General features: G+C 44.9%; 1 long non-coding RNA gene and 1 other non-coding gene across 2 annotated transcripts; both read left to right on the top strand.

Annotated features, from left to right (window-relative positions):
• Positions 1 to 6: 6 nt before the first annotated feature.
• LOC120860392 lies at positions 7 to 1,282 on the top strand. The gene is made up of 2 exons (XR_005720316.1): positions 7 to 132; positions 1,132 to 1,282. It is a non-coding gene; the product is annotated as an uncharacterized LOC120860392 (long non-coding RNA).
• Positions 1,283 to 2,537: 1,255 nt separating this feature from the next.
• On the top strand, positions 2,538 to 2,609 carry TRNAC-ACA. Its single transcript has one exon. It is a non-coding gene; the product is annotated as a tRNA-Cys (tRNA).
• Positions 2,610 to 8,883: the final 6,274 nt, after the last annotated feature.

Below are 8,883 nucleotides of genomic sequence, written 5' to 3'. Positions count from 1 at the left end.
CCTGAAGAATACATTGCTAAAGTGAAAGAATACAACACAAACAGTGCGATAGTGGCCAATGCCAGGAGGCTGAAAGACAGAGTTGATGAGAAGTTGACAGAAGAGGATAAGCAGAATGCTCTCAGCATCCTGGTGGGTCAGGCTGTGTGTGGATGTGCCTGTGTGTGGGCAGGAGTGTCAGGGGTCTTCTCAGGGCACTGGGAGATGGCAGGGTGTGGGGGTGGGGAATCATTTCCTCTCCACCCTGGCTCTTCCCTGAGAACCTGAGAGCAGAAAGAACCTCATGAATGAGGAGGTAGAGAGGATGTGGCCGACACCCACAGGGTGGGGAAGTATACTTCGGACAGACTCAGTCTAGCCCTGGGGCTCCTGAGCTGGCCTTGAGTGTTCAGCTCTGCCTGGTCACAGGCCTGGGACCCTCCAGGCCCTCCTGGCTCTGAGATGCCACCTGCCTTTGGAGTTAGGCCCTCAGCACTGGCCTCCTTGACTCCAGCCTCTCCAGCAGAGGAACCTGAATCTTCTGTAATCCATTCACATTGAGTCCTTCCTTTCTCCAAACATCAATTCTTTCCCTTCTGCTTTTAAGTTCCTACTCCATCTCACCTAAACCCTACATTTCTCCTTGTTGCCTAGACCCCAAAGGGATATTTATGCCTCATATGCCCTAAGAGGAGGCTGCTTCCAAAAGCTGTCCTCCTGCCTTCCCCATGCCTGGGATGCCCAGAATCGAGGATAAGGGTGAATCCTCTCTCTGCTGCCCTAAAGGTGGTGGGACAAGCAGCTGTTTCAGCTCTTAAGTGTACAAGGGCCAGAGGGAGGAAGCAGACAGGGGTCAGCTCATCCCTGAAGACTCCCAGGTGTCACTCCAGAGCTCTGCCAGGTGGTCCTCAACAGTGTCCTCCATTCCATCACAGAAGACTGCCCTCAGCCCTGCAGGGAGACCCCACAATCTCTGTTCCATTGGAGGAAAATTCCCTGGGACCTATCCACCTTTACCTGCTCACATCCAGAGGCCTCCCTCCAAAGCCTCCCAAGCCTCACAAGCCTACCAGTCCCTCCCCTGTGTCCAGTGCAGCTTCACATCTCGTCCACCTCTGAGGCCTCACGAGATTTCTGCACCTTCTCTTACAGAATAAAATATACTCAAGTTCTCTCTGCTGATGGAACTGTCCCTGCCAGGAGCCCAAGGAAGTCACTTGGCTGATCACTAAGTAGTGTCAGCAACCCACCACATCCAAGTGTCTGAGTAGGTAATACCAGAAATAAAAGGCCTTGCAATTCACAACAGAGTGCTTACTCACTGGAGATTGGGCTTTGGGGGTTGGGGAGAGGGAGGACATGGCCACAGTGGAGACCACCAGTGTGCCTTCCATCTGCAGCTGGATTTCAATGATGTGAGATGCTGAAAGATAGTGAAAGTGTTAGTCGCTTATTCATGTCCAGTTCTTTGTGACCCCCATGGATTGTAGCCCAACAGGCTTCCCTGTCAATGGAATTATCCAGGTAGGAAAGAATACTGAAATGGTTAGCCATTCCATTCTCCTGGAGATCTTCTGGACTCATGGATTCTGCTTTGCAGGCAGATTCTTTACTGTCTGAGCCACCAAATGTTGATCCTCCACAAATTCAATAGGTGCGGGAGGGTTAATGATCATTAAATCAGTCAGAGTGTCTGATCACTTCTGTCAACAGGACCCACAGGTCATGAGCATCATCCACCAAATTTCTTCTTCCCAGCAGTCTTGAGGGGTAGGAGTAATCATCCTCATCTTACAAGGGAGAATCTGAGGCTCAGAGGAGGTAAAGCATCTGCTGAAGACACATAGCTTCCCTCACTCATCCATGCTGGGGAGATGACCTCGGCTAACTCACCCTGTGACTGTGCACATATTATAGTCCTTCTTTGGGCCTCTAGTTTCCATTAACAAAATTGAACTACAACCAAAGTAAAATAATGGGTGATAAGGGACCCCTCTCCTAAGCTCCTGACAGGAGAGGAAGAACAAAGGGTCAAGGTTCATGTGCTGAACTCCGTCACTCCTTGGGCCTCAGTTCAGTTCAGTTCAGTTGCTCAGTCATGTCCGACTCTTTGCGACCCCATGAATTGCAGCACGCCAGGCCTCCCTGTCCATCACCAGCTCCCGGAGTTCACTCAGACTCATGTCTATCAAGTCAGTGATGCCATCCAGCTATCTCATCCTCTGTCGTCCCCTTTTCCTCCTGTCCCCAATCCCTCCCAGCATCAGAATCTTTTCCAATGAGTCAACTCTTTGCATGAGGTGGCCAAAGTACTGGAGTTTCCGCTTTAGCATCATTCCTTCCAAAGAAATCCCAGGGCTGATCTTCAGAATGGACTGGTTAAATCTCCTTGCAGTCCAAGGGACTCTCAAGAGTCTTCTACAACACCACAGTTCAAAAGCATCAATTCTTCAGCACTCAGCCTTCTTCACAGTCCAACTCTCACATCCATACATGACCACTGGAAAAACCATAGCCTTGACTAGACGGACCTTTGTTGGCAAAGTAATGTCTCTGCTTCCCTGGTGGCTTAGAGGATAAAGCGTCTGCCTACAATGCAGGAGACCCAGGTTCGATCCCTGGGTAGGGAAGATCCCTTGGAGAAGGAAACAGTAACCCACTCCAGGCAACCCACTCCAGTATTCTTGCCTGGAAAATCCCATGGACGGAGGACCCTGATAAGCTATAGTCCATGGGGTTGCAAAGAGTTGGATACGACTGAGCCACTTCACTTCACTTCACTTCACTTCAATGTCTCGGCTTTTCAATATGCTATCTAGGTTGGTCATAACTTTTCTTCCAAGGAGTCTTTTAATTTCATGGCTGCAATCACCATCTGCAGTGATTTTGGAGCCCAAAAAAATAAAGTCTGACATTATTTTCACTATTTCCCCATCTATTTCCCATGAAGTGATGGGACCAGATGCCATGATCTTCGTTTTCTGAATGTTGAGCTTTAAGCCAACTTTTTCACTCTCCACTTTCACTTTCATCAAGAGGCTTTTTAGTTCCTCTTCACTTTCTGCCATAAGGGTGGTGTCATCTGCATATCTGAGGTTATTGATATTTCTTCTGGCAGTCTTGATCCTAAATCCAAAACCCCAGTTGTGGACTCAGCTGCTTCCACATAAACACACACTGAGTTGGGTCTCACACTCAGAGTGGACGTCCAGGGGTCTGGGGTTTCTTGCTTCTTCTGTGCCTCTGCTGCCTGCCCATGAACTTGGCCTCATGCTCACACTGTCTGATTTCTTCTTCACCTGATCCCACCTACTCTCTAAGAGCTTCTTCCCACTCAACAGCCCCCTCCAGAAAAGAGTCTGCTGGGCTTACCCCACAGGGCTGGGTCTAGGATGGGGAATCTCTAAGGTCCTCACGGGGAGGAGGCTTAGGACATGTCCCCAAGGTGGTCCAGAGCTGCTGCTTCTCCCTGTGGAGGGGACGCAGGGGAGGTCTCCTTGCCCAAAGTGACACCAGGCCCTTGTCTCTGCCCACCACTCCACCCACACCAGGCTCTGTCTGGGTGCTCTTCTAAGATGGAGACCTGTGTCTGTGGGAGCTAAGGTGAGTTGAGCTGGTGTGAGCAGGTCCTGGGGCAGGGACCCTTCTCATTATCTGACCCAGGATGTATATTCCACCCCACCCCCAGCAAACTGATGTAAAAGCTCCAGAGCTCCTGAAAGGACAGTTGCCACCCTGATAAGTTAGGTGATTCTTATAATGTCTTGAATATAGACTCACCCTGCTCTGCAGTGAGTGTACAGGTGTTATGGGAATCTATCCAAGGATGTGGCGAAGACAATTGAGGGGTAGATTGTCCTCCTGGGACAGACAGACAGATAGGTCCTCCTGGCTCTTGCTCAGCTGCACAGAGCTCCCTGGGGCTGCTGGGGAGACACCCGTGTATTGCCCACTTGTCCCCTCCCCTCTCCCTGCCTTCCTCCAATCTACAGCACCCTTATCTTATCTGAAGTTAGTAGAAAAGGGAGCATCTGATTTCACCCAAATCCTTCTCTGTCTGACATCCAAACCTCAGATGGGTGGGAAGGTAACTGTCAAAAACCTGTGGCTTTTGTTCTCTGATTCTCACATGAATTTTCATCTGAGATCATAGAAACCCCACTCATTTCCACCTAGGCCACCGTGAATTCACCAGCAGCTGTGTGAATCATCCCTCACTTCATATAATCTCAGGAAAAATATTATACTGGAAAACTATGGGTTGATACATTCATAAACAAATATACATAAAAAGTTAACACAACCTTAGGATATCAAATCCAGCAGCACCTAAAAGAATTGGCACATAAAGACAAAGTGATGTTTCTCTTGGGGATGCATGTTTGGCTTGCAATTCAAAGTCAATCAAGTCCCCATATTAACAGAATACTGGAGAAAAGTCATACGATCATCTCAACAGATGCAGAAAATATATTTTAAAAATGGAAACATTCGGGTGGGAGGTGGGAAGGAGGTTCCAGAGGGAGGGGGACATGTGTACACTTATGGTTGATTCATGTAGATGTATGGCAGAAACCAACAAATGTTGTACAGCTATTATGCTAGAATTAAAAGTAAATAAAAATTTAAAATATTAAAACATTAATAATTGCAAAATTCAGGCTTAAACTGAAGAAAGTAGAGAAAATCCATAGACCTTTCAGATATGACCTAAATCCAATCCCTAATGATTCATTAAACAGTAGAGGGAATTCAAGGGATTAGATCTGGTAGACAGAATGCCTGAAGAAGTATGGATGGAGGTTTGCAACATTGAGTACATCATGAGAAACGCTGGGCTGGAAGAAGCACAAGCTGGAATCAAGATTACTGGAAGAAATATCAATAACCTCAGATATGCAGATGACACCACCCTTATGGCAGAAAGTGAAGAGGAACTAAAAAGCCTCTTGATGAAGTGAAAGTGGAGAGTGAAAAAGTTGGCTTAAAGCTCAACATTCAGAAAACGAAGATCATAGCATCTGGTCCCATCACTTCATGGGAAATAGGTGGGGAAACAGTGGCAACAGTGTCAGACTTTATTTTGGGGGGCTCCAAAATTACTGCAGATGGTGACTGCAGCCATGAAATTAAAAACGCTTACTGCTTGGAAGAAAAGTTATGACCAACCTAGATAGCATGTTGAAAAGCAGAGAGAGACATTACTTTGCCAACAAAGGTCCGTCTAGTCAAAGCTATGGTTTTTCCAGTGGTCATGTATGGATGTGAGAGTTGGACTGTGAAGAAGGCTGAGTGCTGAAGAATTGATGCTTTTGAACTGTGGTGTTGGAGAAGACTCTTGAGAGTCCCTTGGACTGCAAGAAGATCCAACCAGTCCATTCTGAAGGAGATCAGCCCTGGGATATCTTTGGAAGGAATGATGCTAAAGCTGAAACTCCAGTACTTTGGCCACCTCATGCAAAGAGTTGACTCATTGGAAAAGACTTTGATGCTGGCAGGGATTGGGGGCAGGAGAAGGGGTCAACAGAGCATGAGATGGCTGGATGGCATCACTGACTCGATGGACGTGAGTCTGAGTGAACTCCGGGAGTTGGTGATGGACAGGGAGGCCTGGTGTGCTGCGAATAATGGGATCGCAAAGAGTCAAACACGACTGAGTGACTGAACTGAACTGACAGGAGGGATTAGATCTGGTAGACAGAATGCCTGAAGAGGCATGGATGGAGGTTTGTAACATTGTACAGGAGGCAGTGATCAAAACCATCCCAAAGAAAAAGAAATGCAAGAAGAAAAAGTGGTTGTCTAAGGAGGCTTTACAAATAGCTGAGGAAAGAAAAGACATAAAAGATATAGCCAACAAGATCCAGAGAATAACAACGAGAGAAGAGAATGCCTTCTTTGATGAGCAATGCAAAGAAACAAGAAATAATAGAATGGGAAAGACTAGAAATCTCTTCAAAAAATTGGAGATATCAAGGGAACATTTCATGCGAGGATGAGCATAATAATGGACAGAAGCAGTAAGAACCTAACAGAAGCAGAAGAGATTAAGAAGAGGTGGCAAGAATACACAGAACGATTAAAAAAAAAAATCTTAATGACCCAGACAACCACGATGGTGTGGTCACTCACCTAGAGGCAGACATCCTGGAGCGTGAAGTCAAGGGGGCTTTAGGAAGCATTACTCTGAACAAAGCTAGTGGAGGTGATTGAATTTCAGCTGAATATTTAAAATCCGAAATGATACTGTTAAAGATCAGTAAATTTAGAAAACTCAGTAGATGCCTCAGGACTGGAAAAGGTCAGTTTTCTTTCCAATTCCAAAGAAGGGCAATGTCAAAGAATCTTCAGACTATGGTACAATTGCACTCATTTCCCATGCTAGTAAGATTATGCTCAAATCCTTCAAGCTAGGCTCTAGCAGTACATGAACTGAGAACTTCCAGATGTATGAGCTGGGTTTAGAAAGGGCAGAGGAACCAGAGATCAAATTGGTAACTTATGTTGGCTCATAGAAAAACCAAGGGAATTCCAGAAAAAATCTGCTTCTTTGACTATACTAAAGCCTTTGTGTAAATCACAACAAACTGTGGAAAATTCTTAAAGAGATTGAAATATCAGTCCGCTTTATCCATCTCCTGAGAAACCTGTATGCATATCAAGAAGAAAGAGAGCCATACACATGAAACAATGGACTGGGTCAGTAATGAGAAAGGAGTTCATCAAGACTGTATAATGTCGCCCCGCTTATTTAACTTTTATGCAGAGAAAATCATTCAAAATGTCCAGGTGGATGAATCACAAGCTGGAATTAAGATTGCCGGGAGAAATATCAACAACCTCAGATATGTAGATGATATCACTCTAATGGCAGAAAGTGAAGAGGAACTAAAGAACCTCTTGATGAAAGAGGAGAGTGAAAAAGCTGGCTTAAAACTGAACATTCAGAAAACTAAAATCATGGCATCCAGTCCCATCACTTCATGGCAAATAGAAGGGGAAAGAGTGGAAACAGTAGCTAATTTTATTTTCTTGGGGTTCAAAATCACTGCAGATGGTGACATAGCCTTGAAATTAAAAGACGCTTGCTCCTTGGGGGAAAAAAAGCTCTGACAAACCTAAGCAAGGTATTTAAAAGCAAAGACATCACTTTGCTGACAAAGGTTCATATAGTCAAATCTATTGTTTTTCCAGTAATCATGTACAGATGTGAGAGTTGGACCATCAGGAAGGCTGAGCTCTGAAGAACTGATGCTTTTGAATTGTGGTGCAATGCAGGAGACCCCAATTCGATCTTTGGGTCAGGAACCTCCCCTGGAGAAGGGTTAGGCTACCCATTCCAATATTCTTGGGCTTCCCTGGTGGCTCAGACAGTAAAGAATCTGCCTTTAGTGTGGGGTCCCAAATTTGATCTGTGGGTTGGGAAGATTCCCTAGAGGAGGGCATGGCAATCTACTCCAGTATTCTTGCCTGAAGAATTCCCATGAACAGAGGAGCCTGGTGGGCTACAGTCCATGGGGTCACAAAGAGTCAGACACCACTGAGTGACTAGGCACAGCACAGTGACTAAACAACAGCAACAATGTTATACCTGAATTCTTGCTGAATAAATTATTTTGAAGAGACTCAACAGTCCCATTGTGCTTAGTCACCCAGTGGTGTCCAACTCTTTGTGACCCCATGGACTGTAGCCCACCAGGCTCCTCTGTCCATGGGGATTCTCCAGGCAAGAATACTGGAGTGGGTTGCCATGCCCTCCTCCAGGGGATCTTCTCATTACCAAAAACAAAAAAGAAAAATGAACAAAAAAAACTTACACAAAAAAGTAACTGCAAACATTCAAAAATGTAAAAGAGGCCAAATATGAATAAAAAGAATTGTGATTTTAACTGTTCTTAAAATACCTTATTTTTTAAAATTTTACTTAAAAATATATGACTATGTCAACATATCACTATGTCCTTTTCTAGTAATTGAAACTGTCCCAGGAAGGGGAGTGGACCTAAAGCTTACAGTTTTATGGTCAAAATGTATCTGGTTGGAGGCTAAAGAAAGAATGGGAAATATTTGGGACCAAAAAATGGAGTAAGATGAAAATCAACACAAAAGTTAAAAGAGATGGTTGAGGAGAAATGTGAAGTAAGCTGAGATTAGATGTCATGAAAGTATAGAGAAGTCATTCAACTCTATTGTCTGACTTTCCTTAACAATGCTCCCAGTTCAGTGAACATGTAGGACTTGTCACGAAATGAGAATGTTCCAAGCATGTGTTGTGAGAGTACAAGAAACAGATACTCATGAACATGTGGCTTCCCAAAGGATATGGGCTGATTAGGGAGGTGAATGATGTCAGCAAAGATAGGATGATGTGTAAAAAGGAATGGGTTCCAGGAAGAGTTAGCTTTCAGCTGGTTATTTCCAGCGTATTTGTTTTGGTTTGAAAAATGCTGAAATATGTACATGTTTGCATAATAATTGCTGTTGCAAACATTCTAAGAGTCTCTCCACCACTGTTGTCTCAGGTATTGTAAGTTCCATGCCTCCTGTGCCTGCCAAACCAACTGCTGACTTCTCAACTAAATCTATACCAAGTAGAACCCTGGGGTGCTTCCAGGACTCTGCAACAGATGATTGTAGTTTTATCGCTCTAAGTCAACACACTCACTCCTGTAAAGAATATATGGTACAGGTTTAGTGGTTAAGAATCCACCTTCTGAAACAGGGGACTTGGGTTGGATCCCTGGTCGGGGAATTAAGATCCCACCTGCAGTGCAGCAACTAAGCCTATACCCTGTAACTACTAAGCACACAAAATGTAAGGAAAGATCCTACATACTGCAACGAAGATCCTGCATGCTGAAGCTAAGACCCCATACAGCCAGAAAATAAATAAATTTATTGGAA

Source organism: Oryx dammah, unplaced genomic scaffold (genome assembly GCF_014754425.2).
Source record: "Oryx dammah isolate SB20612 unplaced genomic scaffold, SCBI_Odam_1.1 HiC_scaffold_11060, whole genome shotgun sequence".
Classification (NCBI taxonomy): Eukaryota; Metazoa; Chordata; class Mammalia; order Artiodactyla; family Bovidae; genus Oryx; species Oryx dammah.
This window is presented reverse-complemented; position numbering and strand designations above follow the sequence as displayed.